This window comes from Pseudophryne corroboree, unplaced genomic scaffold (genome assembly GCF_028390025.1).
Source record: "Pseudophryne corroboree isolate aPseCor3 unplaced genomic scaffold, aPseCor3.hap2 scaffold_578, whole genome shotgun sequence".
NCBI classification, from domain to species: domain Eukaryota; kingdom Metazoa; phylum Chordata; class Amphibia; order Anura; family Myobatrachidae; genus Pseudophryne; species Pseudophryne corroboree.
In genome coordinates, this window is record NW_026970177.1 from 37497 (window position 1) to 60575 (window position 23079).

Below are 23079 nucleotides of genomic sequence, written 5' to 3' on the forward strand. Positions count from 1 at the left end.
AAAGAGATAGGCATTGGAAAATTCAGGGCTATAACGTGTAGATGAAGCACTAACAGGAGGCTTTAAAATTTTCATTCTAGTGTCCTTCGTTTGGGAGAAAAATGCAAAGGTACAATACAGCTTTTCCTTGCCAATATCTCTCTTTTGCAAAGAGCTAGGCATTGGAAAATTCAGGGATATACCGTGTAGATGAAGCACTAACAGGAGGCTTTTAAATCTTCATTCTAGTGTCTTTCGTTTGGGAGAAAAATGCAAAGGTACAATACAGTTTTTCCTTGCCGATATCTCTCTTTTGCAAAGAGATAGGCATTGGAAAATTCAGGGCTATAACGTGTAGATGAAGCACTAATAGGAGGCTTTAAAATTTTCATTCTATTGTCCTTCGTTTGGGAGAAAAATGCAAAGGTACAATACAGCTTTTCCTTGCCGATATCTCTCTTTTGCAAAGAGATAGGCATTGGAAAATTCAGGGCTATAACGTGTAGATGAAGCACTAACAGGAGGCTTTAAAATTTTCATTCTAGTGTCTTTCGTTTGGGAGAAAAATGCAAAGGTACAATACAGCTTTTCCTTGCCGATATCTCTCTTTTGCAAAGAGCTAGGCATTGGAAAATTCAGGGCTATAACGTGTAGATGAAGCACTAACAGTAGGCTTTAACATTTTCATTCTAGTGTCTTTCGTTTGGGAGAAAAATGCAAAGGCACAATACAGCTTTTCCTTGCCGATATCTCTCTTTTGCAAAGAGATAGGCATTGGAAAATTCAGGGCTATAACGTGTAGATGAAGCACTAACAGGAGGCTTTAAAATTTTCATTCTAGTGTCTTTCGTTTGGGAGAAAAATGCAAAAGTACAATGCAGCTTTTCCTTGCCGATATCTCTCTTTTGCAAAGAGATAGGCATTGGAAAATGCAGGGCTATAACGTGTAGATGAAGCACTAACAGGAGGCTTTAAAATTTTCATTCTAGTGTCTTTCGTTTGGGAGAAAAATGCAAAAGTACAATACACTTTTCCTTGCCGATATCTCTCTTTTGCAAAGAGATAGGCATTGGAAAATTCAGGGCTATAACGTGTAGATGAAGCACTAACAGGAGGCTTTAAAATTTTAATTCTAGTGTCCTTCGTTTGGGAGAAAAATGCAAAGGTACAATACAGCTTTTCCTTGCCAATATCTCTCTTTTGCAAAGAGCTAGGCATTGGAAAATTCAGGGCTATACCGTGTAAATGAAGCACTAACAGGAGGCTTTTAAATTTTCATTCTATGCCCCAGCCCCTGAAGCATTCAAGCTGATTTCTTGCAGCAGCTGGGCACTGTAACAGCTCCAGAGCTGCTCTGTAAGGCAAGTAAAAGGGTGTGGGCCCTGCAGCACTACCTGTAGTTTGCATTGTGCATTGGAAGGCACAAAGTAAGCAGACGGGAGGAGAAGTCAGGATAGTGCACAAGGGTATAGAAGGGAGCGGCTGAAGAAAAGAGAAGTGGAAACAGACAGCAAACTAGGCTGGAGAGAGACCTGAGACAAAGAGATCTGAATTATACGAGAGCCGACCAGGGGAAACACAAATAATGCAGTCAAGTTTCCCACATTTGGGGAAATCGCAGGAGCAGCACACCCAGAGTACAATGGGTGAGCCTTGCCCTGGGAGAAGCACCTTCATGATCATAGTATCTCACCTGGCAGGTAAGTAGGAGTTGGGCTAGAGCTGGGGAGGGTCGCTGCTCGGGTACCCCCCTGTCAAGTGAAGGAGATCCAACTGAGGCAGCACAAGGGAACTCTCGAAAGAAGAACAAGGCTAAAGGAAAATCTGAGACAAAGAAATCTGACTTTTACCAGAGCTGACCAGAGAAAAGCACAAACACAGTCTCCCACTACCACAAATAATGCAGTCAAGTTTCCCACATTTGGGGAAATCACAGGGGTCAGCATACCCAAAATGCAATGAATGAACCTCACCCTGGGAGAAAAATCTTCATGACCATGGTATCTCCTATGCAAAATAAGTATGATTTGGAATAGGGCTGGGGAGGGCCGCTGCTCATGCACATCTCTGTCAAGTAAAGGAGATTCAACTGAGGCAGCAAAAGGGAACTCTCATCTGGGGACAACAACTGCAGGGAGAACATATATTTTCAGATGAACATGGGAGGGCAGAAGGCTGCCTAATACTGAAGCACCCCCAAACAACAAACCAAATGCAACAACTAGTGCAAGCATTCCTGGGGGAAGGCCTGCCGCAGATGGATTTGCATATGGTGATGTCATCCAAGCAGTGGGTCAAAGTTGGCTTCAACCCTCGTCTGCATATGAAAAGAGAAAAGGGGCGTGCAGGGCATGGTGGCCTTTTGCGGCGCTTGGCTGACCCCTAGTTTGCATTAAACACCTCCACCCTCCTTTGGTGTGGGGCTCATGTTGGCTATGCCCCAGCCCCTGAAGCATTCAAGCTGATTTCTTGCAGCAGCTGGGCACTGTAACAGCTCCAGAGCTGCTCTGTAAGGCAAGTAAAAGGGTGTGGGCCCTGCAGCACTACCTGTAGTTCGCATTGTGCGTTGGAAGGCACAAAGTAAGCAGACAGGAGGAGAAGTCAGGATAGTGCGCAAGGGCATAGAAGGGAGCGGCTCAAGAAAAGAGAAGTGGAAACAGACAGCAAACTAGGCTGGAGAGAGACCTGAGACAAAGAGATCTGAATTATACGAGAGCCGACCAGGGGAAACACAAATTATGCAGTCAAGTTTCCCACATTTGGGGAAATCGCAGGAGCAGCACACCAAGAGTGCAATGGGTGAGCCTTGCCCTGGGAGAAGCACCTTCATGATCATAGTATCTCACCTGGCAGGTAAGTAGGAGTTGGGCTAGAGCTGGGGAGGGTCGCTGCTCGGGTACCCCCCTGTAAAGTGAAGGAGATCCAACTGAGGCAGCACAAGGGAACTCTCGAAAGAAGAACAAGGCAATAGGAAAATCTGAGACAAAGAAATCTGACTTTTACCAGAGCTGACCAGAGGAAAGCACAAACACAGTCCCCCACTACCACAAATAATGCAGTTGAGTTTCCCACATTTGGGGAAATCACAGGGGTCAGCATACCCAAAATGCAATGAATGAACCTCACCCTGGGAGAACAATCTTCATGACCATGGTATCTCCTATGCAAAATAAGTATGATTTGGAATAGGGCTGGGGAGGGCCGCTGCTCATGCACATCTCTGTCAAGTAAAGGAGATTCAACTGAGGCAGCACAAGGGAACTCTCATCTGGGGACAACAACTGCAGGGAGAACACATATTTTCAGATGAACATGGGAGGGCAGAAGGCTGCCTAATACTGAAGCACCCCCAAACAACAAACCAAATGCAACAACTAGTGCAAGCATTCCTGGGGGAAGTTCTGCAGAAGACGGATTTGCATACGGTGATGTCATCCAAGCAGTGGGTCAAAGTTGGCTTCAACCCTCATCTGCATATGAAAAGAGAAAAGGGGCGTGCAGGGCATGGCGGCCTTTTGCGGTGCTTGGATGACCCCTAGTTCGCATTAAACACCTCCACCCTCCTTTGGTGTGGGGCTCATGTTGGCCATGCCCCATCCCCTGAAGCATTCAAGCAGATTTCTTGCAGCAGCTGGGCACTGTAACAGCTCCAGAGCTGCTCTGTAAGGCAAGTAAAAGGGTGTGGGCCCTGCAGCACTACCTGTAGTTTGCATTGTGCATTGGAAGGCACAAAGTAAGCAGACGGGAGGAGAAGTCAGGATAGTGCACAAGGGTATAGAAGGGAGCGGCTGAAGAAAAGAGAAGTGGAAACAGACAGCAAACTAGGCTGGAGAGAGACCTGAGACAAAGAGATCTGAATTATACGAGAGCCGACCAGGGGAAACACAAATTATGCAGTCAAGTTTCCCACATTTGTGGAAATCGCAGGGGCAGCACACCCAGAGTGCAATGGGTGAGCCTTGCCCTGGGAGAAGCACCTTCATGATCATAGTATCTCACCTGGCAGGTAAGTAGGAGTTGGGCTAGAGCTGGGGAGGGTCTCTGCTCGGGCACCCCCCTGTCAAGTGAAGGAGATCCAACTGAGGCAGCACAAGGGAACTCTCAAAAGAAGAACAAGGCTCTGAAACAAAGAAATCTGACTTTTACCAGAGCTGACCAGAGGAAAACACAAACACAGTCCCCCACTACCACAAATAAAGCAGTCGAGTTTCCCACATTTGGGGAAATCACAGGGGTCAGCATACCCAGAATGCAATGAATGAACCTCACCCTGGGAGAATAATCTTCATGACCATGGTATCTCCTATGCAAAATAAGTATGATTTGGGATAGAGCTGGGGAGGGCCGCTGCTCAGGCACATCTCTGTCAAGTTAAGGAGATTCAACTGAGGCAGCACAAGGGAACTCTCATCTGGGGACAACAACTGCAGGGAGAACACATATTTTCAGATGAACATGGGAGGGCAGAAGGCTGCCTAATACTGAAGCACCCCCAAACAACAAACCAAATGCAACAACTAGTGCAAGCATTCCAGGGGGAAGGCCTGCCGCAGATGGATTTGCATATGGTGATGTCATCCAAGCAGTGGGTCAAAGTTGGCTTCAACCCTCGTCTGCATATGAAAACAGAAAAGGGGAGTGCAGGGCATGGTGGCCTTTTGCGGCGCTTGTCTGACCCCTAGTTTGCATTAAACACCTCCACCCTCCTTCGGTGTGGGGCTCATGTTGGCTATGCCCCAGCCCCTGAAGCATTCAAGCTGATTTCTTGCAGCAGCTTGGCACTGTAACAGCTCCAGAGCTGCTCTGTAAGGCAAGTAAAAGGGTGTGGGCCCTGCAGCACTACCTGTAGTTTGCATTGTGCATTGGAAGGCACAAAGTAAGCAGACGGGAGGAGAAGTCAGGATAGTGCACAAGGGTATAGAAGGGAGCGGCTGAAGAAAAGAGAAGTGGAAACAGACAGCAAACTAGGCTGGAGAGAGACCTGAGACAAAGAGATCTGAATTATACGAGAGCCGACCAGGGGAAACACAAATTATGCAGTCAAGTTTCCCACATTTGGGGAAATCGCAGGAGCAGCACACCCAGAGTACAATGGGTGAGCCTTGCCCTGGGAGAAGCACCTTCATGATCATAGTATCTCACCTGGCAGGTAAGTAGGAGTTGGGCTAGAGCTGGGGAGGGTCGCTGCTCGGGTACCCCCCTGTAAAGTGAAGGAGATCCAACTGAGGCAGCACAAGGGAACTCTCGAAAGAAGAACAAGGCTAAAGGAAAATCTGAGACAAAGAAATCTGACTTTTACCAGAGCTGACCAGAGGAAAGCACAAACACAGTCTCCCACTACCACAAATAATGCAGTCAAGTTTCCCACATTTGGGGAAATCACAGGGGTCAGCATACCCAAAATGCAATGAATGAACCTCACCCTGGGAGAAAAATCTTCATGACCATGGTATCTCCTATGCAAAATAAGTATGATTTGGAATAGGGCTGGGGAGGGCCGCTGCTCATGCACATCTCTGTCAAGTAAAGGAGATTCAACTGAGGCAGCACAAGGGAACTCTCATCTTGGGACAACAACTGCAGGGAGAACATATATTTTCAGATGAACATGGGAGGGCAGAAGGCTGCCTAATACTGAAGCACCCCCAAACAACAAACCAAATGCAACAACTAGTGCAAGCATTCCTGGGGGAAGGCCTGCCGCAGATGGATTTGCATATGGTGATGTCATCCAAGCAGTGGGTCAAAGTTGGCTTCAACCCTCGTCTGCATATGAAAAGAGAAAAGGGGCGTGCAGGGCATGGCGGCCTTTTGCGGTGCTTGGATGACCCCTAGTTCGCATTAAACACCTCCACCCTCCTTTGGTGTGGGGCTCATGTTGGCCATGCCCCATCCCCTGAAGCATTCAAGCTGATTTCTTGCAGCAGCTGGGCACTGTAACAGCTCCAGAGCTGCTCTGTAAGGCAAGTAAAAGGGTGTGGGCCCTGCAGCACTACCTGTAGTTTGCATTGTGCATTGGAAGGCACAAAGTAAGCAGACGGGAGGAGAAGTCAGGATAGTGCACAAGGGTATAGAAGGGAGCGGCTGAAGAAAAGAGAAGTGGAAACAGACAGCAAACTAGGCTGGAGAGAGACCTGAGACAAAGAGATCTGAATTATACGAGAGCCGACCAGGGGAAACACAAATTATGCAGTCAAGTTTCCCACATTTGGGGAAATCGCAGGGGCAGCACACCCAGAGTGCAATGGGTGAGCCTTGCCCTGGGAGAAGCACCTTCATGATCATAGTATCTCACCTGGCAGGTAAGTAGGAGTTGGGCTAGAGCTGGGGAGGGTCGCTGTTCGGGCACCCCCCTGTCAAGTGAAAGAGATCCAACTGAGGCAGCACAAGGGAACTCTCGAAAGAAGAACAAGGCTAGAGGAAGATCTGAGACAAAGAAATCTGACTTTTTCCAGAGCTGACCAGAGGAAAGCACAAACACAGTCCCCCACTACCACAAATAATGCAGTCGAGTTTCCCACATTTGGGGAAATCACAGGGGTCAGCATACCCAGAATGCAATGAATGAACCTCACCTTGGGAGAACAATCTTCATGACCATGGTATCGCCTATGCAAAATAAGTATGATTTGGGATAGGGCTGGGGAGGGCCGCTGCTCAGGCACATCTCTGTCAAGTAAAGGAGATTCAACTGAGGCAGCACAAGGGAACTCTCATCTGGGGACAACAACTGCAGGGAGAACACATATTTTCAGATGAACATGTGAGGGCAGAAGGCTGCCTAATACTGAAGCACCCCCAAACAACAAACCAAATGCAACAACTAATGCAAGCATTCCTGGGGGAAGGCCTGCAGCAGATGGATTTGCATATGGTGATGTCATCCAAGCAGTGGGTCAAAGTTGGCTTCAACCCTCGTCTGCATATGAAAAGAGAAAAGGGGCGTGCAGGGCATGGCGGCCTTTTGCAGCGCTTGGATGACCCCTAGTTCGCATTACACACCTCCACCCTCCTTCGGTGTGGGGCTCATGTTGGCTATGCCCCAGCCCCTGAAGCATTCAAGCTGATTTCTTGCAGCAGCTGGGCACTGTAACTGCTCCAGAGCTACTCTGTAAGGCAAGTAAAAGGGTGTGGGCCCTGCAGCACTACCTGTAGTTCGCATTGTGCGTTGGAAGGCACGAAGTAAGCAGACGGGAGAAGTCAGGATAGTGCGCAAGGGCATAGAAGGGAGCGGCTCAAGAAAAGAGAAGTGGAAACAGACAGCAAACTAGGCTGGAGAGAGACCTGAGACAAAGAGATCTGAATTATACGAGAGCCGACGAAGGGAAACACAAATTATGCAGTCAAGTTTCCCACATTTGGGGAAATCGCAGGAGCAGCACACCCAGAGTGCAATGGTTGAGCCTTGCCCTGGGAGAAGCACCTTCATGATCATAGTATCTCACCTGGCAGGTAAGTAGGAGTTGGGCTAGAGCTGGGGAGGGTCGCTGCTCGGGTTCCCCCCTGTGAAGTGAAGGAGATCCAACTGAGGCAGCACCAGGGAACTCTCGAAAGAAGAACAAGGCTAGAGGAAGATCTGAGACAAAGAAATCTGACTTTTACCAGAGCAGACCAGAGGAAAGCACAAACACAGTCTCCCACTACCACAAATAATGCAGTCAAGTTTCCCACATTTGGGGAAATCACAGGGGTCAGCATACCCAAAATGCAATGAATGAACCTCACCCTGGGAGAAAAATCTTCATGACCATGGTATCTCCTATGCAAAATAAGTATGATTTGGAATAGGGCTGGGGAGGGCCGCTGCTCATGCACATCTCTGTCAAGTAAAGGAGATTCAACTGAGGCAGCACAAGGGAACTCTCATCTTGGGACAACAACTGCAGGGAGAACATATATTTTCAGATGAACATGGGAGGGCAGAAGACTGCCTAATACTGAAGCACCCCCAAACAACAAACCAAATGCAACAACTAGTGCAAGCATTCCTGGGGGAAGGCCTGCCGCAGATGGATTTGCATATGGTGATGTCATCCAAGCAGTGGGTCAAAGTTGGCTTTAACCCTCGTCTGCATATGAAAAGAGAAAAGGGGCGTGCAGGGCATGGTGGCCTTTTGGGGCGCTTGGCTGACCCCTAGTTTGCATTAAACACCTCCACCCTCCTTTGGTGTGGGGCTCATGTTGGCTATGCCCCAGCCCCTGAAGCATTCAAGCTGATTTCTTGCAGCAGCTGGGCACTGTAACAGCTCCAGAGCTGCTCTGTAAGGCAAGTAAAAGGGTGTGGGCCCTGCAGCACTACCTGTAGTTCGCATTGTGCGTTGGAAGGCACAAAGTAAGCAGACAGGAGGAGAAGTCAGGATAGTGCGCAAGGGTATAGAAGGGAGCGGCTCAAGAAAAGAGAAGTGGAAACAGACAGCAAACTAGGCTGGAGAGAGACCTGAGACAAAGAGATCTGAATTATACGAGAGCCGACCAGGGGAAACACAAATTATACAGTCAAGTTTCCCACATTTGGGGAAATCGCAGGAGCAGCACACCCAGAGTGCAATGGGTGAGCCTTGCCCTGGGAGAAGCACCTTCATGATCATAGTATCTCACCTGGCAGGTAAGTAGGAGTTGGGCTAGAGCTGGGGAGGGTCGCTGCTCGGGTACCCCCCTGTAAAGTGAAGGAGATCCAACTAAGGCAGCACAAGGGAACTCTCGAAAGAAGAACAAGGCTAGAGGAAAATCTGAGACAAAGAAATCTGACTTTTACCAGAGCTGACCAGAGGAAAGCACAAACACAGTCCCCCACTACCACAAATAATGCAGTTGAGTTTCCCACATTTGGGGAAATCACAGGGGTCAGCATACCCAAAATGCAATGAATGAACCTCACCCTGGGAGAAAAATCTTCATGACCATGGTATCTCCTATGCAAAATAAGTATGATTTGGAATAGGGCTGGGGAGGGCCGCTGCTCATGCACATCTCTGTCAAGTAAAGGAGATTTAACTGAGGCAGCACAAGGGAACTCTCATCTGGGGACAACAACTGCAGGGAGAACACATATTTTCAGATGAACATGGGAGGGCAGAAGGCTGCCTAATACTGAAGCACCCCCAAACAACAAACCAAATGCAACAACTAGTGCAAGCATTCCTGGGGGAAGTTCTGCAGAAGACGGATTTGCATACGGTGATGTCATCCAAGCAGTGGGTCAAAGTTGGCTTCAACCCTCATCTGCATATGAAAAGAGAAAAGGGGCGTGCAGGGCATGGCGGCCTTTTGCGGTGCTTGGATGACCCCTAGTTCGCATTAAACACCTCCACCCTCCTTTGGTGTGGGGCTCATGTTGGCCATGCCCCATCCCCTGAAGCATTCAAGCTGATTTCTTGCAGCAGCTGGGCACTGTAACAGCTCCAGAGCTGCTCTGTAAGGCAAGTAAAAGGGTGTGGGCCCTGCAGCACTACCTGTAGTTTGCATTGTGCATTGGAAGGCACAAAGTAAGCAGACGGGAGGAGAAGTCAGGATAGTGCACAAGGGTATAGAAGGGAGCGGCTGAAGAAAAGAGAAGTGGAAACAGACAGCAAACTAGGCTGGAGAGAGACCTGAGACAAAGAGATCTGAATTATACGAGAGCCGACCAAGGGAAACACAAATTATGCAGTCAAGTTTCCCACATTTGGGGAAATTGCAGGGGCAGCACACCCAGAGTGCAATGGGTGAGCCTTGCCCTGGGAGAAGCACCTTCATGATCATAGTATCTCACCTGGCAGGTAAGTAGGAGTTGGGCTAGAGCTGGGGAGGGTCGCTGTTCGGGCACCCCCCTGTCAAGTGAAAGAGATCCAACTGAGGCAGCACAAGGGAACTCTCGAAAGAAGAACAAGGCTAGAGGAAGAGCTGAGACAAAGAAATCTGACTTTTTCCAGAGCTGGCCAGAGGAAAGCACAAACACAGTCCCCCACTACCACAAATAATGCAGTCGAGTTTCCCACATTTGGGGAAATCACAGGGGTCAGCATACCCAGAATGCAATGAATGAACCTCACCCTGGGAGAACAATCTTCATGACCATGGTATCGCCTATGCAAAATAAGTATGATTTGGGATAGGGCTGGGGAGGGCCGCTGCTCAGGCACATCTCTGTCAAGTAAAGGAGATTCAACTGAGGCAGCACAAGGGAACTCTCATCTGGGGACAACAACTGCAGGGAGAACACATATTTTCAGATGAACATGTGAGGGCAGAAGGCTGCCTAATACTGAAGCACCCCCAAACAACAAACCAAATGCAACAACTAGTGCAAGCATTCCTGGGGGAAGGCCTGCCGCAGATGGATTTGCATATGGTGATGTCATCCAAGCAGTGGGTCAAAGTTGGCTTCAAATCTCGTCTGCATATGAAAAGAGAAAAGGGGCGTGCAGGGCATGGCGGCCTTTTGCAGCGCTTGGATGACCCCTAGTTTGCATTACACACCTCCTCCCTCCTTCGGTGTGGGGCTCATGTTGGCTATGCCCCAGCCCCTGAAGCATTCAAGCTGATTTCTTGCAGCAGCTGGGCACTGTAACTGCTCCAGAGCTACTCTGTAAGGCAAGTAAAAGGGTGTGGGCCCTGCAGCACTACCTGTAGTTCGCATTGTGCGTTGGAAGGCACGAAGTAAGCAGACGGGAGAAGTCAGGATAGTGCGCAAGGGCATAGAAGGGAGCGGCTCAAGAAAAGAGAAGTGGAAACAGACAGCAAACTAGGCTGGAGAGAGACCTGAGACAAAGAGATCTGAATTATACGAGAGCCGACGAGGGGAAACACAAATTATGCAGTCAAGTTTCCCACATTTGGGGAAATCGCAGGAGCAGCACACCCAGAGTGCAATGGTTGAGCCTTGCCCTGGGAGAAGCACCTTCATGATCATAGTATCTCACCTGGCAGGTAAGTAGGAGTTGGGCTAGAGCTGGGGAGGGTCGCTGCTCGGGTTCCCCCTGTGAAGTGAAGGAGATCCAACTGAAGCAGCACAAGGGAACTCTCGAAAGAAGAACAAGGCTAGAGGAAGATCTGAGACAAAGAAATCTGACTTTTACCAGAGCTGACCAGAGGAAAGCACAAACACAGTCCCCCACTACCACAAATAATGCAGTCGAGTTTCCCACATTTGGGAAAATCACAGGGGTCAGCATACCCAGAATGCAATGAATGAACCTCACCCTGGGAGAACAATCTTCATGACCATGGTATCTCCTATGCAAAATAAGTATGATTTGGGATAGGGCTGGTGAGGGCCGCTGCTCAGGCACATCTCTGTCAAGTAAAGGAGATTCAACTGAGGCAGCACAAGGGAACTCTCATCTGGGGACAACAACTGCAGGGAGACCACATCTTTTCAATTGAACATGGGAGGGCGGAAGGCTGCCTAATACTGAAGCACCATCAAATATCAAACCATGGCCCTCATTCCGAGTTGATCGCTCGCAAGGCGATTTTAGCAGAGTTACACACGCTAAGCCGCCGCCTACTGGGAGTGAATCTTAGCTTCTTAAAATTGCGACCGATGTATTCGCAATATTGCGATTACAAACTACTTAGCAGTTTCAGAGTAGCTTCAGACTTACTCGGCATCTGCGATCAGTTCAGTGCTTGTCGTTCCTGGTTTGACGTCACAAACACTCCCAGAGTTCGCCCAGACACTCCCCCGTTTCTCCGGCCACTCCTGCGTTTTTCCGGAAACTGTAGCGTTTTTTCCCACACGCCCATAAAACGGCCTGTTTCCGCCCAGTAACACCCATTTCCTGTCAATCACATTACGATCGCCGGAGCGAAGAAAAAGCCGTGAGTAAAAATACTTTCTTCATTGTAAAATTACTTGGCGCAGTCGCAGTGCGAATATTGCGCATGCGTACTAAGCAGAATTTCACTGCGATGCGATGAAATTTACAGAGCGAACGACTCGGAATGAGGGCCCATATGCAACAACTAGTACAAGCACTCCTGGGGGAAGGTCTGCAGCAGACGGATTTGCATACGGTGATGTTATCCAAGCAGTGGGCCAAAGTTGACTGGAACCCTCATCTGCATATGAAAAGAGAAAAGGGGCATGCAGGGCATGGCGGCCTTTTGCAGTGCTTGGATGACCCCTAGTTCGCATTAAACACCCCCACCCTCCTTTGGTGTGGGGCTCATGTTGGCCATGCCCCATCCCCTGATGCATTCAAGCTGATTTCTTGCAGCAGCTGGGCACTGTAACAGCTCCAGAGCTGTTCTGTAAGGCAAGTAAAAGGGTGTGGGCCCTGCAGCACCACCTGTTGTTCGCATTGTGCGTTGGAAGGCACAAATTAAGCAGACGGGAGGAGAAGTCAGGATAGTGCGCAAGGGCATTCTTTTCTCTTAGTCCGGGGGCAAGGCTTCAAAATGGGGTCTGCAACGGAGGAGACACATGGGGCGTGGTCACAGCAGCTTTTCTCTACAGTCTGCACCAGCAGGAGCCTACACCATTTTTTATGATCACGCTGAACTGCAGTGCGACTGCAATTACAGCATGGTCAAGAAGGGAGGCGTCATGCTGGGTGGCCATGCCCTGTCACTGTGCAGGAGCCAGCACCGCTCACACACTAGTCCCCGGGTGCAGCCCCCAACCCCCGGGACACCCGGAGCAACAAAATGTAGATTCAGGCCACCAGGCCACGTCCCTACCTATGAAACCATGCCTCCTTTTTACCATTGCGCTGTTTATCTGCGCGCACTGCATTACAATCTCCCTCGCCACCTCTCTGGGTGTCACCAGTGATAGTGACACCTCTGCCATGCTTGTAGCAGCTGGTCCTAAGATCTACGCCTCAAGCCCTGAGTGTTTGCCCTTGTGACTTGTTGATCATCATAGCGAAGCAGATGCTTACAGAAAACTGCAGGGGCTTAGATTGAAAATAAAAAAAATTGATGGGTATAAGGTAGAGAGGAGCGGGTTCGGTTCTCCGAGAACCGAATTCCCCACGAACTCCACGTGGTTTACACTGGTCCGAGGCAGGCTCGGTTGTTCCCGCCTGACTCGGAAAACCTGAACAAGGGAAAATGTCATCATCCCGCTGTCAGATTCTCGTGAGATTCGGATTCCATATAAAGAGCTGCGCGTTGCTGCCATTTTTACTCGTGCATTGAAGAGAGAGCGGAGAGGACGTGGCTATGTTCTCTCAGTGGAAATCTCAATATCAGTGCTCAGTATCAGTGGTTACTTATTGCTGCTCAGTAATACTAGTAGTGTGTCTCTCCTGCTCAGTGTCAGTTCTCAGTAGTATCCTCATCAGTGCTCAGTATCACTGCTCATTGTATTGTGCTGCATTGTGGTGCTCAGCATACTACAGTACATTACTAATAGTCCAGTGCTGCATCTTGCTGCTCAGTGTCAGTTCTAGTATCCTCATCAGTGCTCACTATCACTGCTCATTGCATTGTGGTGTTCTGTATACTACAGTAACATAGTAATATAGTATATATAGAGGAGCGGGTTCGGTTCTCCGAGAACCGAATTCCCGACGAACTCCACGTGGTTTACACTGGTCCGAGGCAGGCTCGGTTGTTCCCGCCTGACTCGGAAAACCTGAACAAGGGAAAATGTCATCATCCCGCTGTCGGATTCTCGTGAGATTCGGATTCCATATAAAGAGCTGCGCGTTGCCGCCATTTTTACTCGTGCATTGAAGAGAGAGCGGAGAGGACGTGGCTATGTTCTCTCAGTGGAAATCTCAATATCAGTGCTCAGTATCAGTGGTTACTTATTGCTGCTCAGTAATACTAGTAGTGTGTCTCTCCTGCTCAGTGTCAGTTCTCAGTAGTATCCTCATCAGTGCTCAGTATCACTGCTCATTGTCTTGTGCTGCATTGTGGTGCTCAGCATACTACAGTACATTACTAATAGTCCAGTGCTGCATCTTGCTGCTCAGTGTCAGTTCTAGTATCCTCATCAGTGCTCACTATCACTGCTCATTACATTGTGGTGTTCTGTATACTACAATAACATAGTAATATAGTAACATAGTTTTTGAGGTTGAATAGAGGCAAATTGCCCATCGTGTTCAACCTGTTTTAAGTTGTGATGATTCTACATACTTGCTGAATAATGTTTTATGACTAGTTAGCTACTATAACTCATGTTACCCCCGGATTAACCATGTTGATATTTTAAGTATTATAACCTTGGATAGCTTTTTCATTCAGAAATGTATCCATTCCTTTTTTAAATCCAATTACAGAGTCCGCCATTACCACCTTCCCTGGCAGGGAATTCCACATCCTGATTGCCCTAACAGTGAAGAAACCTTTCCTCCATTGCGTTCTGAACTTTCCTCCAGTCGCAGCGAGTGACCACGTGTTCGTTTAATAAATAATTCCTCTGATAACTCTTTGTTATGTATCTTTACATATTTGAAGATATTAATAATATCTCCTCTTAGGCACCTCTTTTCTAGTGTATAAATATTCAGCCTAGTAAGTCTTTCCTTATAGTCCAGTACTTTTAGTTCATACTTGGCCAACTGAGGCAGCACAAGGGAACTCCCATCTGGGGACAACAACTGCAGGGAGAACACATATTTTCAGATGAACATGGGAGGGCAGAAGGCTGCCTAATACTGATACCATGTTCATCTGAAAATATGTGTTCTCCCTGCAGGGATTATCTCTTTTCATATGCAGATGAGGGTTCCAGTCAACTTTGGCCCACTGCTTGGATAACATCACCGTATGCAAATCCGTCTGCTGCAGACCTTCCCCCAGGAGTGCTTGTACTAGTTGTTGCATATGGGCCCTCATTCCGAGTCGTTCGCTCTGTAAATTTCATCGCATCGCAGTGAAATTCTGCTTAGTACGCATGCGCAATATTCGCACTGCGACTGCGCCAAGTAATTTTACAATGAAGAAAGTATTTTTACTCACGGCTTTTTCTTCGCTCCGGCGATCGTAATGTGATTGACAGGAAATGGGTGTTACTGGGCGGAAACAGGCCGTTTTATGGGCGTGTGGGAAAAAACGCTACAGTTTCCGGAAAAACGCAGGAGTGGCCGGAGAAACGGGGGAGTGTCTGGGCGAACTCTGGGAGTGTTTGTGACGTCAAACCAGGAACGACAAGCACTGAACTGATCGCAGATGCCGAGTAAGTCTGAAGCTACTCTGAAACTGCTAAGTAGTTTGTAATCGCAATATTGCGAATACATCGGTCGCAATTTTAAGAAGCTAAGATTCACTCCCAGTAGGCGGCGGCTTAGCGTGTGTAACTCTGCTAAAATCGCCTTGCGTTGCCTCAGTTGAATCTCCTTTACTTGACACATATATAGCACATGGAATTGCCACATCTCCCTATATGATAATTTCATTACACTGTAACATAATAAGAATTAACTCTTTAACGGTGTAAATAGAGAGTAATGAATCTCTGACACATGGAATATATTATTTCTTAGATGAATTGGATAAACCATTATGACAGACACTTTGCTTCCTAATAAGAATTGAGGTGGCTATACCTCTAAGGAAAGCATTATTGCCTACGCCTAGATCAGATTAAATAAGATCTGGCTGAATATATGAAGGAAGGTTGCTATTTATATGAGAATTGGAATTGCTATATTCCTTAAGGCAACCCCACCGATTGATATATGTTGTCAATTAAGTATATCTGAACGGCTATATCTGGACCAGATTTAATAAGATCTGGCTGATTATATGAAGGAGGGCTGCTATTTATATTGGAATTGCCATATTCCTTAAGGCAACCGCACCTGTTGGTATATCTCGCCAATTAACTATATCTAAACAGCTAAATTAAAGCTATTCATCATTTTTTTTAGTTTGGATATTAATAAATATGATCTTTCCATGATGCATAGAGATTTCCCTATCAAGTGATTCCTTATCCGATATAGAAAGCTATCCCCCTATGGTATTGAATTTAGGAATATAGTCTTAGGGGACACAGAGAAATAAGTGATCCCCATCTACCTAAGCACCCCACAAATTGGAGGTTAGCTTACCGGTTATACTCAATCACCCCCACAAATTCGCCAATGGGGATGGCTTCCCGGGAGGTAACCCCTATTGAGTGAAGGGAGTATATAGGATATGACCCAGTGGTACCTGACGACATAGATACTAACAGCTATTTAATAACATTACGCTAGAAAGTGATTATTAGCAACATATATATCTATATAAACAACCCCGCCAGGGTTGTGCCTTCAAAAATAATCACACACGGACACGCTTTTTAAACCTTTTTTTCACATCTCTTTATTCTTCTTATGCACATGTATGTTAGTTCTGTGATTTTAACCTTTATGTTTCACTGCAGTTTGGGATAATAATATTAATATTTATCCAATTTTAATACATACTTAATAAAGGTTATATTTTATGATTCATTCATTCTGTCCAGTGCGTCAACAGTGCAGATTTCTTCTTGTTTTTTCTCCCAAATTCTATAACAATGACAGTAAATGTTGTTACTTTTCAAACAGAACTTTCTTGACCATGCTACTTGCTTGAAAGATCTGGGAGCACATGGAAAACAGTACAAACCATGCAGTATCACAAGAGCTTTTGATCTTTGATCTTTCATGAAGATAGAGCAGAATTGAGGACACGTCAACAATTTCTGCCGAAGGTGGTTCATCTTTCCACATGGTGCCTTTGGCCACTGACACCTTCGTTGAGTCAAAGTCTCTGGCTGTGGTCAGAACTTTGAAAATTTATGTCACCAGAACAGTTCAGATTAGGAAAACAGAGGCTCTGTTTGTCCTGTATGCTCCCAACAGGATTGGGTGTCCTGCTTCCATGTAGACCATTATGCGCTGGATCTGTGGTAAGATTCAGCATGCTCATTCCACGGCAGGATTGCCGTTACTGAATTAGGTGAAGACCCATTCTACTAGAAAGGTGGGTTCATCCTGGGCAGCTGGTCGGGGAGTCTCGGCATTGCAACTTTGCCGAGCAGCTATTTAGTAAACACTTTTGCTAAGTTTTACAAGTTTGATACCTTGGCTGATGATAACCTCAAGTTGGGTCATTCGGTGCTGCAGAGTCGTACGCACTCTCCCACCCGTTCAAGAGCTTTGGTATAACCCCATGGTTCTTAATGTGACCCCAGCATCCTCTAGGTCGTATGAGAAAATAGGATTTTAATACCTACCGGTAAATCCTTTTCTCTTAGTCCGTAGAGGATGCTGGGCACCCGTCCCAGTCCATACTGTGTCTGCAGTTATTACTTGTGGTTATACACATGTTGTGTTATGGTTCTGGTCAGCTTTTTGCTGCAATTGTTCATGCCGTTGGCTTGTGTTCTGTTGAATGCCACGTTCTGCGGCATGCTTAAGGTGTGAGCTGGTAAGATGCTCACCTTAGTTTAACAATAAATCCTTTCCTCGAAATGTCCGTCTCCCTGGGCACAGTTCCTATAACTGGAGTCTGGAGGAGGGGCATAGAGGGAGGAGCCAGTTCACACCCTTTGAAAGTCTTAAAGTGCCCATGTCTCTTGCGGATCCCGTCTATACCCCATGGTTCTTAATGTGACCCCAGCATCCTCTACGGACTAAGAGAAAAGGATGCCCTTGCGCACTATCCTGACTTCTCCTCCCGTCTGCTTACTTTGTGCCTTCCAACGCACAATGCGAACTACAGGTGGTTGTTCAGCCTCTCACTAAGCCCTTTCTGGCAAATTTGAAGCCTACAGTATAACCACCTTTACTTTTCAATAATCTGTTCAGAAGAGGTGTTTGTAGAACGGTGTTTTATTATTCAGTAAAGGGATCACAGATATGATGCGTTGATTTGATGTACAATACGATATGATGATATGTGATAATGAGGTAAAACTGTTAATGAAACAAGAATATGCAATTATGATATGCATGTGAAAAGCAAAATGGATATACACAAGTACATATAACATAGGCTGTGCAAACATGTGATTACATGTGCGAGTATAAACTACAGTGCAGCTAACATTACTCACTGGCTAAACAGGTTGAGATGAGACATTTAATATACAAACTCACCATCGAATGCTATATGAGAGTTGGACCCATGTAAAGCATGACTGTCTGGGACCATGAGGGAAGTAGAAAGGCTGATCCCAGCTTCTTCATCCCAGAATGCATTGCAAGACTGGCTACAAGAGGCTATGAGGGTCAAATTAATTGATGGGACTGACCACTAGATGGGGCAATAATACAACTTTCTGTAGTAAAAGTAATCAGATCTACACAAAGCAAATGCTGAAGGCATGACACTCCCCGTCTGGTATCACTGGTACCATATTTTAAACTCTAAACAGATAACAATAAGAATAGTTCAGTCACTGGTCTGAGGAACAACTTAGTCTCTCCTCGCTTACAGATCTTGACCTCAACCTTACGAACCTTCCCATCCTTGCTTGGGAACGTCTTGGTGACAAGACTTAAAGGCCATTCGTTGCGTTGTGACTGGCAATCTCTGACGAGCACAATGTCACCTGGTTTTAAGTTGGGTTTGGCAACTTGCCACTTGCTCCTTGACTGCAGGGTAGAAAGGTATTGTCTTTTCCATCTGTCCCAAAGGGTGTTTGCAAGGCTTTGAACTTGTCTCCATTGACGTTTGAACAGGTCTTTGGTATTGAATTCTCCAGGAGGAGCATAGGTAATCCCGGTCTTCTGTGTAAGAAGAGTGGCCGGAGTAAGTAGAAGTGGGTCTTCTGGGTCATTAGACACTGAAGTCAATGGTCTTCCGTTGACAATAGCTGAGACTTCAGCCATGAAGGTTGTTAAGCTCTCGTGAGTAAGTCTTGCAGTTCCCACTTGAAAGAATATGGAATCAAGGATTTTGCGTATCATGCCGATCATCCTTTCCCAGGCACCTCCCATATGAGAAGAATGAGGCGGGTTGAAGGTCCATGTACAACCTTGCTCACTGAGATATCTCTCTATGCTTTTAGTGTCAATGTTCGAATTAATTTGTAATTCTTTGGCTGCTCCAATTAAGTTGGTACCTCTGTCGGACCGGATGTGTTTTACTGGGCCACGGATAGCAATGAAGCGTCTAAAGGCATTGATGAAGCTTGAAGTGTCCATTGATTCTATAACTTCGATGTGAACAGCTCTGATGCTCATACAAGTGAATACAACTGCCCAGCGCTTGCTGTTCGCATTCGCACCTCTAGTATGTCGTGTGATGACAGTCCATGGACCAAATACATCAAGACCAACATTGGAGAAAGGAGGGTCTGTACTAAGTCTGTCTGTTGGAAGATTAGCCATCTTCTGAGTTTGGGAAGTACCACGAAGTCTACGGCAAATGATACATTTGAAGATTGTGCTGCTTACACACCTTTTCGCTCCAATAATCCAGAACCCAGCTGATCGTAGAGCTCCTTCGGTAAACAATCGTCCTTGGTGTTTGACTTCGTTGTGATAGTGTTGCACAATTAAAGAAGCTATGTGGTGACTCCCAGGAATGATTAAAGGATTTTTCTCATTTGTCTCCAAGTTTGCTTCTTGAAGACGGCCTCCTACTCTCAATAAATGATTTTCATCAAGAAAAGGGTCTAGCTTTTTTAAGGTGCTGTCTTTGGGAATAGGATTTCCACTGTTAATGCAGTCGATCTCTCCGGAAAAGATTTGGTGCTGCACAACACGGATGATAAGGTTCTTGGATCGTTGTGTTTCTTCTGGTGCGTAAACATTTTGACAGTGGTGCCAACCTTTACATCCATTCACACTTACAGATGCGTTGCGTTTAAATGAATGGACTATGTGAGTTAAGCAGGTAATGGCTCTGACAAGTGATTTCCAAGTTGAAAATCTTTGGAATCTGTGAGGCTGAAGTTGACAATCTGAAGTTACGGTATGGATTGTAGTTATTTGTGGACGAATTTCAACATCTGAGTCTGCGTCTACTAGCTTGAATATGCTACTTTCAGGATTGTTCGAATCTGCCTTGTACAGGAATTCAGGTCCTCTGAGCCATGTAGTGTCTTTGAGGATACTGGCTGGGACAGCTCTTGTAGCGTGATCTGCTGGATTGTGAGCAGTAGATACATAGTGCCACTGTTTTGGATTGGTGGATCTTCTGATTCTTAGCACACGATTGCTGACATAAACATGGAACCGTCTGGTCTCGTTGCATATGTAGCCTAATACTACCTTACTGTCTGTGTAGAAATCTGCTTCAGAGAGTCCAATTGGTAACTCAGATGAAATGAGCTCAGCTAATTCTACAGCTAGTACTGCAGCACAAAGTTCAAGTCTGGGCACTGTGTGTTCTGGACGTGGAGCTAACTTTGCTTTGCCCATGACAAATCCAATATGACATTGTCCCTTGATGTCCATGGTCTTAAGATATGCAACTGCAGCAATTGCTTGGGTTGAGGCATCAGAGAATACACATAGTCTCTGGTTTTGTACTGCTGTAGAAGGCACGGGGGCATATGGACGTGTAATGCGGAGGTTGGTTAAGGTAGATAGAGAATCTTTCCACTCTTGCCACAAGTTTCTTTTCTGGGGAGGCAGTGGGGCATCCCAGTCAATTGACTCACAGGTTAGGTCTCTGAGCAAAGCTTTACCTTGGATAGTGACAGGAGCTGCAAATCCTAAGGGGTCGTACAAGCTGTTTAGAGTAGAGAGAACACCTCTGCGAGTGAAGGGTCTTTCTTCGCTGTTTACTTGGAAGGTAAAGGTGTCAGATTTTAAGTCCCACAAGAGTCCAAGGCTACGTTGAGCTGGTGGGGAATCGGTTCCTAAATCCAAGTCTCTTAAATCGCTGGTATGATCTTGGGAAGGGAAGGCTTCCATCACTACTTTGCTGTTGGAAGCTATTTTGTGAAGCCTCAGGTTTGAACAAGCAAGCATTTCCTGAGCTCTTTTGAGGAGGCTGATTGCTGTCTCGGCTGTTGGCATAGATTTTAGGCAGTCATCCACGTAGAAGTCTTTATCTACAAGTTGTCTAACATCAGAACCATACTCTAGCTCACCCTCTTGAGCTGAACGTCTGAGTCCATAGATGGCAACTGCAGGTGAAGGGCTGTTACCAAAGATGTGTACCTTCATGCGATACTCCGTGATGTCTTTTGAGGGGTCATTGTCTCTGAACCAGAAGAATCTTAGGAAATTCCTGTCTTTTTCTCTCACAAGAAAGCAATGAAACATTTGTTGAATGTCAGCTGTGAAGGCAATAGAGTCTTTTCGGAAACGGATGAGTACTCCTAGGAGTTTGTTGTTAAGGTCTGGTCCTGTCAGGAGTACGTCATTTAAAGAAACACCTTCAAACTGGGCACTGGAATCGAACACCACTCTTATCTGACCTGGTTTCTTCGGGTGATATACTCCGAACATTGGCAGGTACCAGCATTCTTCTGTGTCTTTAAGAATGGGAGCTATCTCGGCGTGACCATTCTCAAATATTTTAGCCATAAAGGAGAAGAAATTATCTTTCATCTCTGGTTTCCTGTGAAAGTTGTGTTTAAGTGAAGAGAAGCGTTTGAGTACTTGTTCTCTGTCATTAGGAAGGCGTTGTCTGGGTGTTCTAAAGGGTAGAGGAGCAACCCAGCTGTTGGCATCATCCTTGACTAGTCCTTTCTCCATTATTTCCAAGAATAGTTTGTCCTCTATGGACATTGCCACCTGGTCATCCTTCTTTGTTCTCTGGAAGACTGCGTGTCCCAGATGATCTTGATAGTTGTCACAGATATGGTTGTCACTAGTTGAGTCTATGAAGGTACAGTGTGGTAATTCCTTTATGAGGAAATGGTTATGACATGGCTGGAATAGAGAAGGGCGTCCATTTTCTAAAGTACAGGTAAGCATGCTGTTGACAGAATCTGGTTTATGCACATCTCCAAGACATACTTCTCCTATTATTACCCATCCCAGATCCAGTCTTTGAGCGTAAGGTGCGTTATGTGGACCATTAATCTGACTTCTGGCTTTGTGGACTTGTAGGATATCCCTCCCAATGAGTAGATTTATTTGGGCATGTGGATCCAGTTCTGGTATCAGATGTGCTATGCGTTTCAAATGTGTATGGTGTTTAGCTACATCTGGTGTAGGAATCTCACTCCTATTGTCTGGAATCTCGTCACACTCTGTGATAGTTGGTAAAGAGAGACATGTCTTCCCATCCAAGGACTCAATTTGATAGCCAGTTGCTCTCCTTCCTGTTGTCTCAAAACTCCCTGCGCAGGATCTTAAGGAGTAAGGAGTGCTGGGTCCTTTAACATTAAAGGTCTCAAAGAAGATTGATCTGGCTAGAGACCTGTTACTTTGGTCATCTAGGATTGCATAAAGTTTAACGGCTTTGTCTGGATGGCCTTTGGGGTAAACTTTGACTAAACATATTTTGGAGCAGGATCTACCGCTAATGGCATCTTTGCAGACTTCGGTACATTGTGAAGTTATTTCTGGTGTGACTGCAATAGTGTCTTTTTGTTCTACACTGTGCTCCCCGCCATGCTCTGTATCGGTATAACTGTGTTGCAAAGCCCATGGGGGAGGACCAGGGTGTAGAGCGGTATTGTGGTCTGTGCTGTGGCATTCTGTGCAGTTAGCACTAACCTTGCAGTCCTTGGCGAGGTGTGATGTGGAGGAACAGCACTTGTAGCAGATCCTATTCTCCTTTAAGAAGGCTTTGCGGTTCTCCAGGGACTTTTCTCTGAAGGTTCTGCATTTCAGGAGAGGATGCGGTTTGTGATGCAGAGGACATTGCTTGGCTGGATCTTTGTCTGTGGTCTCTTGGCGATTAAAGCTGGTAGACCTGCGGAAAGAATCTGAATAATGCACATTAGTCTTGTGAACTGCAACTGATGTTTTGCGGGGGTTAGGTACCATAGGTGCAGTATTTGTCAAGGTAAAGGCAAAACTAGGATCATTCCTGGTCATAGCTTGCAGGTGTACAAAGTCCACGAAAACTTAGAATGGTGGAAATTGCACTTTGTTCTGCCGCTTATATTTGGAGCCATGGTTGATCCATTGTTCCTGCAGATTATACGGTAGTTTCTGCACTATAGGGTTAACGCCTCTGGCTGTGTCAAGGAAGGCAAGTCCTGGTAAATCTCCCTCACATTTAGCTACTTGAAGTTCTTTTAGTAAGTCACTTAGTTCTCTGAGTCTCTGATAG

General features: G+C 46.4%; 16 non-coding genes and 2 pseudogenes across 16 annotated transcripts; all 18 read right to left on the reverse strand.

Moving 5' to 3' along the window:
• Positions 1-1524: 1524 nt before the first annotated feature.
• LOC135034065 (U1 spliceosomal RNA) lies at positions 1525-1687 on the reverse strand. Its single transcript, XR_010229354.1, has one exon. It is a non-coding gene; the product is annotated as a U1 spliceosomal RNA (small nuclear RNA).
• A 152-nt stretch (positions 1688-1839) lies between these two features.
• On the reverse strand, positions 1840-2003 carry LOC135033973 (U1 spliceosomal RNA). Its single transcript, XR_010229281.1, has one exon. It is a non-coding gene; the product is annotated as a U1 spliceosomal RNA (small nuclear RNA).
• A 674-nt stretch (positions 2004-2677) lies between these two features.
• LOC135034072 (U1 spliceosomal RNA) lies at positions 2678-2840 on the reverse strand. Its single transcript, XR_010229361.1, has one exon. It is a non-coding gene; the product is annotated as a U1 spliceosomal RNA (small nuclear RNA).
• Positions 2841-2992: 152 nt separating this feature from the next.
• Positions 2993-3156, reverse strand: LOC135034112 (U1 spliceosomal RNA). Its single transcript, XR_010229391.1, has one exon. It is a non-coding gene; the product is annotated as a U1 spliceosomal RNA (small nuclear RNA).
• Positions 3157-3830: 674 nt separating this feature from the next.
• Positions 3831-3993, reverse strand: LOC135034052 (U1 spliceosomal RNA). The gene has a single exon (XR_010229350.1). It is a non-coding gene; the product is annotated as a U1 spliceosomal RNA (small nuclear RNA).
• A 142-nt stretch (positions 3994-4135) lies between these two features.
• Positions 4136-4299, reverse strand: LOC135033959 (U1 spliceosomal RNA). The gene has a single exon (XR_010229268.1). It is a non-coding gene; the product is annotated as a U1 spliceosomal RNA (small nuclear RNA).
• A 674-nt stretch (positions 4300-4973) lies between these two features.
• LOC135034037 (U1 spliceosomal RNA) lies at positions 4974-5136 on the reverse strand. The gene has a single exon (XR_010229338.1). It is a non-coding gene; the product is annotated as a U1 spliceosomal RNA (small nuclear RNA).
• Positions 5137-5288: 152 nt separating this feature from the next.
• On the reverse strand, positions 5289-5452 carry LOC135033976 (U1 spliceosomal RNA). The gene has a single exon (XR_010229284.1). It is a non-coding gene; the product is annotated as a U1 spliceosomal RNA (small nuclear RNA).
• Positions 5453-6126: 674 nt separating this feature from the next.
• Positions 6127-6289, reverse strand: LOC135034007 (U1 spliceosomal RNA). Its single transcript, XR_010229314.1, has one exon. It is a non-coding gene; the product is annotated as a U1 spliceosomal RNA (small nuclear RNA).
• A 152-nt stretch (positions 6290-6441) lies between these two features.
• LOC135033963 (U1 spliceosomal RNA) lies at positions 6442-6605 on the reverse strand. The gene has a single exon (XR_010229271.1). It is a non-coding gene; the product is annotated as a U1 spliceosomal RNA (small nuclear RNA).
• A 698-nt stretch (positions 6606-7303) lies between these two features.
• On the reverse strand, positions 7304-7439 carry LOC135034053 (U1 spliceosomal RNA; annotated as a pseudogene).
• A 152-nt stretch (positions 7440-7591) lies between these two features.
• On the reverse strand, positions 7592-7755 carry LOC135033977 (U1 spliceosomal RNA). Its single transcript, XR_010229285.1, has one exon. It is a non-coding gene; the product is annotated as a U1 spliceosomal RNA (small nuclear RNA).
• A 674-nt stretch (positions 7756-8429) lies between these two features.
• On the reverse strand, positions 8430-8592 carry LOC135034014 (U1 spliceosomal RNA). The gene has a single exon (XR_010229321.1). It is a non-coding gene; the product is annotated as a U1 spliceosomal RNA (small nuclear RNA).
• Positions 8593-8744: 152 nt separating this feature from the next.
• LOC135034068 (U1 spliceosomal RNA) lies at positions 8745-8908 on the reverse strand. The gene has a single exon (XR_010229357.1). It is a non-coding gene; the product is annotated as a U1 spliceosomal RNA (small nuclear RNA).
• Positions 8909-9582: 674 nt separating this feature from the next.
• Positions 9583-9745, reverse strand: LOC135034005 (U1 spliceosomal RNA). Its single transcript, XR_010229312.1, has one exon. It is a non-coding gene; the product is annotated as a U1 spliceosomal RNA (small nuclear RNA).
• A 152-nt stretch (positions 9746-9897) lies between these two features.
• Positions 9898-10061, reverse strand: LOC135034133 (U1 spliceosomal RNA). Its single transcript, XR_010229412.1, has one exon. It is a non-coding gene; the product is annotated as a U1 spliceosomal RNA (small nuclear RNA).
• Positions 10062-10759: 698 nt separating this feature from the next.
• On the reverse strand, positions 10760-10895 carry LOC135034054 (U1 spliceosomal RNA; annotated as a pseudogene).
• Positions 10896-11046: 151 nt separating this feature from the next.
• Positions 11047-11210, reverse strand: LOC135034012 (U1 spliceosomal RNA). Its single transcript, XR_010229319.1, has one exon. It is a non-coding gene; the product is annotated as a U1 spliceosomal RNA (small nuclear RNA).
• Positions 11211-23079: the final 11869 nt, after the last annotated feature.